Source organism: Oryx dammah, unplaced genomic scaffold (genome assembly GCF_014754425.2).
Source record: "Oryx dammah isolate SB20612 unplaced genomic scaffold, SCBI_Odam_1.1 HiC_scaffold_1690, whole genome shotgun sequence".
Taxonomy (NCBI): Eukaryota; Metazoa; Chordata; class Mammalia; order Artiodactyla; family Bovidae; genus Oryx; species Oryx dammah.
Genome location: NW_024071802.1, coordinates 1 through 6434, shown reverse-complemented (window position 1 = coordinate 6434; position 6434 = coordinate 1). Strand labels below are relative to the sequence as shown.

The 6434-nt window shown below is 48.0% G+C and overlaps 1 long non-coding RNA gene across 1 annotated transcript; it reads right to left on the bottom strand.

Moving 5' to 3' along the window:
• Positions 1-4890: 4890 nt before the first annotated feature.
• On the bottom strand, positions 4891-6427 carry LOC120859578. Its single transcript, XR_005720114.1, has 2 exons — positions 6128-6427; positions 4891-5226 (listed from the first exon to the last, which is right to left on the bottom strand). It is a non-coding gene; the product is annotated as an uncharacterized LOC120859578 (long non-coding RNA).
• Between the last annotated feature and the right edge of the window lie 7 nt (positions 6428-6434).

Sequence of the window (6434 nt, the reverse complement as noted above, 5' to 3'; positions counted from 1 at the left end):
CAAGGGCCCCCAAAGGACCCTCTAAGTCCAGCATGTCCACTCTGAGTCATTAGTAGAGATCACCAACTTGGGAACCCAGATTGAGTGGTCAGAGGGCTGGCTCTCATTGGCCTCAGCTTGTTGAGGGGTCAACGCCCTGTGGGGTCAATGCCAGGGCTGGCGGCAGGCTCACACTCCCTGCTCTGCCCACTCAGGGACGTCAACCTTGTTTCCACTTTCTTGAACTGCCCATTTTCCCACAGGCTGGAGAGAAGGTGCTAGCACTCAGTCTCTAGCAGAGAGCTTGCTCATCACAGGTCCTTGCACCCCCAGCCCTGTGCCACATCATGGAGGCTGTCCTGATGCCCGCCCACGCCACCCTGGGCTTCATCACAGCAGCTGTGACCCAGGAGCTCTGACCCCTGGACCGCCCATCGCTGGGACCCACGGATGTCCTAGCGCTGCGCCGAGAATCTCCCACAAGCAGTTCTGTGGCTCTCTCTTCATTCTTCCCGAAGGCCCAGTCCCCTTCTCTCTGATTGAAAATTAGCCCAGTGAGGAAACTGACCTGGGGTCACTCACCTGAGTGAGGCCACAGAAGCGACGACTGTGCCCAGTGGGCCCACAGCAGAGAGCGGCTTGTGGACCAGAAGCAGACGGAGGACGGGGTCTGGGGGTGGGCATCTGGGGAGCTACTGTATCCACCCAGCCCCTGCTCGCTTAGCTCAGTATCTATCAGGTTTTTGTGAGCTAACACCCTGGGAAGCACGAGGAGCCCTGAGCAGTGAGACCTAGGAAAGGAATGATTGCTCAGATGAGTGTATTTACATTAGGCGGCTCAGATGGTCCAGAATCTGCCTGCAATGTGGGAGATTTGGGATATATCCGTGCGTCAGGAAGATCCCATGGAGGAGGGCATGGCTACCCGCTCCATTATTCTTGCCTGGAGAATCCCATGGACAGAGGAGCCTGGCCAGATCATGGGGTCACAAAGAGTCGGACATGACTGAGCGACCACATGGTGTGATGTGATGATTGGAGGAAGTGAGTCAGGGGAGACAGAGGACGAAGGGCGGTGGGCACCGAGCACAACATGGCGGCAAAAGATAAGACTCCCTGCAGGGGGCAAGGTGCTGGCTCTCAGGGACCCTCCAGCCCCTCTCAGCCACTCTGCTCCCGCACACCCAAGTGATCTTACTGCCCTCTGAGCTGTCCCGTGACAGTCAGCACTTCTGTGATGCGAGGAGCGATCACACAGGGGTCAGACCCCCACCTCCCCTTCTTTTCTCATCCCTGCCACCCCTTGCTCAAGATATGGGGCAGAATATACATCTGTGTTTTTTCCCAAAATGCTGTGGTTCTACCTATATGAATTATCTCCTTCTAAAAAATACCTCTAAGCTTCCTCTTTTTTCTTGCTCTGCAGCCAGGAACAAAATGCCTCTGGAATGAGGCAAATGGTAAACTTTAGGCACTGCTATCAGCTCAGACATATGTCAGTAGGTGGAAGGTTTAAAAAAGGAGACTATGTATGATATGACTATGTCATCATATTAGACTTTAAAGAAAGCAGATGGTGGTTTGTTTCCATTCTTTCCCATTGATTTCAGGGTTTCTTCTCTATGCCTCCAGGGCAGATGGCCTTCTGCAAAGCCAGTTGGTAACCTTCCCTTTTCTGCTGTTCCCAGATTAGCATCCCTGAGCTGCTTTGGGGACAGCAGGGTATCTTTCTGAAAGTGGAGCAGGTTGGAGAAAGGAAATTGAACTCAGACATGACAGGGAAATGCCAGAGACCATTTACCCAGTATCAGTTGAGAAAAGAAGACAACAAAGATGAGGAGGTAAGACAGCTTCAAGGCTGATTCAGAAGAGACTCCTCACAAGTTCCTGGAAAGGAGAAAACAAACAGCACTTCAGTGGGTTGAATAAAAAGCGACCCAGAGCTACTATAGGTCCAATCAGGGCAACTGCATGTGGAAGAGAGTCTTCAATTCTGATCTGAGTACTAACTGAAATATTTGCTGGACTTCGAAAGCCCGTGACATAAACAGGAGCAATGACTAACAATGTTCCAGGCAAAGCTGGAGGGGTTTCTTTTGTTAGCTCTTAATGGGTGCAGGACCGGAAAAGAACAACGATGATGACAGTAAAAATAAGAATGAATAGATGGGATGTCCCTGGCAGTCCAGTGGCTAAGACTTGGCCTTCCAGTGCAGGTGATATGGGCTCAAACCTTGATTGGGGAGCCAAGATCCCACATGCCTTGTGGTCAGAAAGACAAAACATAAAACAGAAGCAATAGTGTAACAAATTCAATAAAGATTTAAAAATGGTCTACCTCAAGAAAATAAAAATCTAAAAGAATGATTAAAATTGATGGAGCACTTAATCTATGGGAAACTGTGAATAGTTTAGATGACGTTTTTCCCATTTGCGTTCATGGAGTTAGTACCATCCACTACTTCAACTCAGGCACAAGTACAGTCAAGATACAATCTTTTATTTTTCTGATAGTCACTCTTGCGCTTAACTGAATGGGACTTCGAGAAGGAAAACTATCGCACGGTTTAGGACTCACCTCCCTTCAGAGGGCTGAGAGGTGTCTGAGATCTATTCTAGCATGTCACTTGGCTCAGTTTGTACAGAAGATGGTCCCCCTGAGTCTGACAATGGGCTTTATCTGTGCTCTAGGAATGACCCTTCTGACTCAGGGCCCTGTCCAGGCCATGGTGATGTCTAATGACCAATAAAGCCTCATGTTCTTGACTCTTGTGCTATAAAACACAGCATAGTTCCAGGGTAAGTGAAAGTCGAAGGGCTTTGCTCCTTAGCCAAAGCCTGAATCAAAACAAGTTTGGGACAGGGGCTTAGTGTCCCTGATGAAGGACAGAAGGAATGAAAACAGCTCACCAAACTGAGATGGCATCTTGAGACCAAAAAATGAGGAGGCCGCTAGGTATAATCAATAAGTCCGTTTTTTACCAAGGTTGGGGGAGCACCTTACTTACTCACAGAGTAGAGCTCCAAAGCTTTCACAGCTCACTCCTCCCTCTGAGGAGCCACTGGGGCTATTTTGTTGCTAACCTGGTGTATGTGGCTGGGGGGTTGGAAATAGGAATCTATTTTCCTAAGATTTGTGAAAGGGTAACTAGTCACACGGGACTACATCAGGGAAGGTTTTCCTTATTGTTTGGGGACTAACAGAGCATAGAGGCTGCCTGGTCCTAATGGTTATTAAACAATATCTATTAACTACAAGACCCTGATGACAGAGACGTGATTCACCGCACAAGCCAGTTCCGGGCAGGGTCAGCAGGACGGCAGGAGCTGCACGAGCCCAAGATGGCGTCAGTGATGCTAACAGACCTCCAGGCACCCTCCTCCTGGCTTTCCTTAACCTGCTGTTTCTCTCCTCTGTCCCCGGGCTTTGGCTGAGCGGTCCCTAACTTAAGTCTCAGCAGCTGGGGGTGAGATTTCAGTTTTTTCTCACCCAGAAAATCTTGGGCTTCTCATAAGAAATGATCCTCCTTATTCTGAATGAAGCATTTTTCTGTAACAAATGTCTTCAGAGTGACTGACTCAAGAATTCTTGTATTTTCCTTCTCATCTCAAGATGATGGCTGATTACTAATCCTACATTTATGCAATTAATCAGAACCCACCAAGTGAAGCGTATTGAAGGTAATTATGATGGCCTTCCTACAACTAGAAGTAAACTAGTCTTACCTTACACCAATACTAATATCATCCCTAATGGTATCCATGAGGAAAAAATAAGACTAGAGATATTCAGTGTGGTGTTCGAGTTTGTATGTGGTGAAATTAAAGTTGGAATCAGGAATCTGACTCTAGATACTGACTTCTTTATTACTGCAGGATGTTCTACTGGTCTCCTTCCTCAAGGATTAAGTATTAGAATCAAGTGAAAATTATTATACATTTTAAAAGAATGATAAATTGGCTCACGACTTTTCATACACTAGTGATAATCTAGAAATTAGGATTTAAAAATATTTTTATATTGACCAAGCTGATTTTAAAATTCCCTGTAAAGGGAAAACTTGCAAGAATAAGCAGGATAATTTTTATAAAGAACAATGCAGTGACTTTCATTACCAGTTATTATAATTTATGATGATGCTGAGGCTTGAAATATGTGACTTTGGCTGAGGAATTAAAAAAAAAAAAAACCCTGAGGTAAAACAAAGAAGCCAGAAACAGTACACTGATTGTTCATCTGCAAACCTATTCTGAATTTTCTTTAATTATTCATGATTGAAAGTCAAATTAAAGTATTAGTTACTCAGTGGTGTTTGACTCTTCCCGAGGCCATGAACTGTAGCCTACCAGGCTCCTCTGTCCATGGGATTTCCTAGGCAAGAATACTAGAGTGGATTGCTGTCTCCTCCTCCAGCGGTTCTGTCCAGCCCAGAGATGAAACCTGGGTCTCCTGCATAGCAGGCAGATTCTTTACCATCTGAGCCACCAGGGAAGCTCTCATCACTGATTGGGACCCAGTTATAGAACTGGTCCTCGTCACCTCACCGCAATGCCAGTCACACTCTTTCTTTCCCGTGAGATTGCTCAGGTTTTGGAAAAACGCTCATGTCTCTTGTCCTTCCTCTTTGTCCCCTGCTTCCTGGGCACCTTGCATCCTGTCTCTGTCCTCCCGCCCTAAACCTGCTCTGTAAACTGCAGAAAGCTGTGGTCCTGTCAAGGCCTGCTCCCTCCCCAGAGGGAGGAGAGTGACACCTGTATGGAGAGGCGGTCTACTCAGCAAACTACAGCAGGGGCCACGCCTTGGACAAGACAAGTGAACAAGGAAGACACTGAATGATCGCACCTCTCTCAGGACTCCAGCCTCGGGCCAAAGGGTCACATTTGCTCTGTGAATGAAAACACTTTGCAACATTTAAATCATAATATAAATTTAATTCTTATAACTGTCTCCCTCCCATTGCCTACCCTGCCTACCCTGAAAACAACTTTGATCAGTCCTAATGATAAAACATTCGATTATGTAGATGTGAGAACTGTCTGCTTTTATTTGCACAAGAGGAGACTTGCTCTGGGTCTCTCGCGGGGTTCCTCAGCTGGGCTGCCTCCATCAGCTCGGCTTTATTTTGCAGCAAACGGTGAATGCCCGGCAAGGTCCTCTGAAGGGCTCACAGCTCAGCGTCCCTCGCTTCAGGCAGATTCCACCCCGAAGATAGCAGGGTCTTTCAAAACTGAGCGCCCTAGTGCTGTCTGGAAAAGGAAAAGACATTTATACGAAGCCTCGTGGAAGTCCCATGAGGAAATCTGGGGTCTCACCATCTGACTGGGATCCCCTTCTTTCCCAGCTGAACACCAATAGCAAACATCCCCCTCGTATCCCTCACCCTCTGCTCTGACGTAAGATGTCAGTGTTGCTGATGAACCTGGTTCGAGAAGATCCCACGTGTGGGAGCAACTAAGCCCCTGAGACACCACCGTGAGCCTGTGCTCCGGAGCCCGGGCTCCACAGTGAGAAGCCCCTGCGATGAGAAACCTGTGCCCTGCAACTGGAGAGTAGCCTGCGCTCTCCAAAACTAGGGAAAAGCCCGCGCAGCAATGAAGACCCAGCGCAGCCAAAATATATATATACATATGTATATATATCTCTCTCCTTCCTGCCACAGGAACACCCGGGTGTTAACTGCAGGGTCAGTTAACCGTGTGCCTCACCAGTCACCCCCCCTCCCCATCATGCAAAACCCACCCAGCTCTCACAGGCTCGTCAGATGGAGGCCTTGTCCAGTGGAACTCAAGGTCAAACTGTGACGTGTGGCAAGAGGTCTCCAGTCTGGGCCTGAATAAAGGAACTTTGTCTCCATACTGGATTATACCAACCAAGTGATTTAACTGACTTAGTTCACAAATCATCCAGCTCATTCCAGGAAAAGGAGAGGAGGGAGAAAGTTACCACCAACAAGACATTTAAAGTTATGAAGACACAACTACATGCTTTGGAAAGAATTCTCTAATCACTCAGTGCCTAATTTTGGGTGTGGAAGTGACCTACTAGTAGCTCTGTCACGCTTTACTTTCTGATGATGGTTGACTTAGGGAAGGAAAAACCAAGGAATGATAAGAAAGGTCATTGTGGCAGGTATTTACCGGGCAGTACCTGGAAGAGGATCGAGAGAGCAGTGAGGAAGATATTGAGGAGCCTCATTGTCCCACAGCTGAGGTCCCGGAAGGCCTGGTGGGAAGAATCAAGGACACAGTCAGAAGTCCGAGGAGCTCAGGGCCTCCAGGACCAAAGCAAACACGACCTCCTACCCCGGGGCCCTGTGCCTGCCTCGGGAGGAGGAGTGTGACTGCTCCGTCCTTTCTTGCTCCCTGAGCCCCAGCTGTTGCTCGCCTTGGGTTCACTCAGACCTGGGGTTTCAGATCTGGGGTTGAGGCCCTCCTGTGCCCACATCTATGGAGGT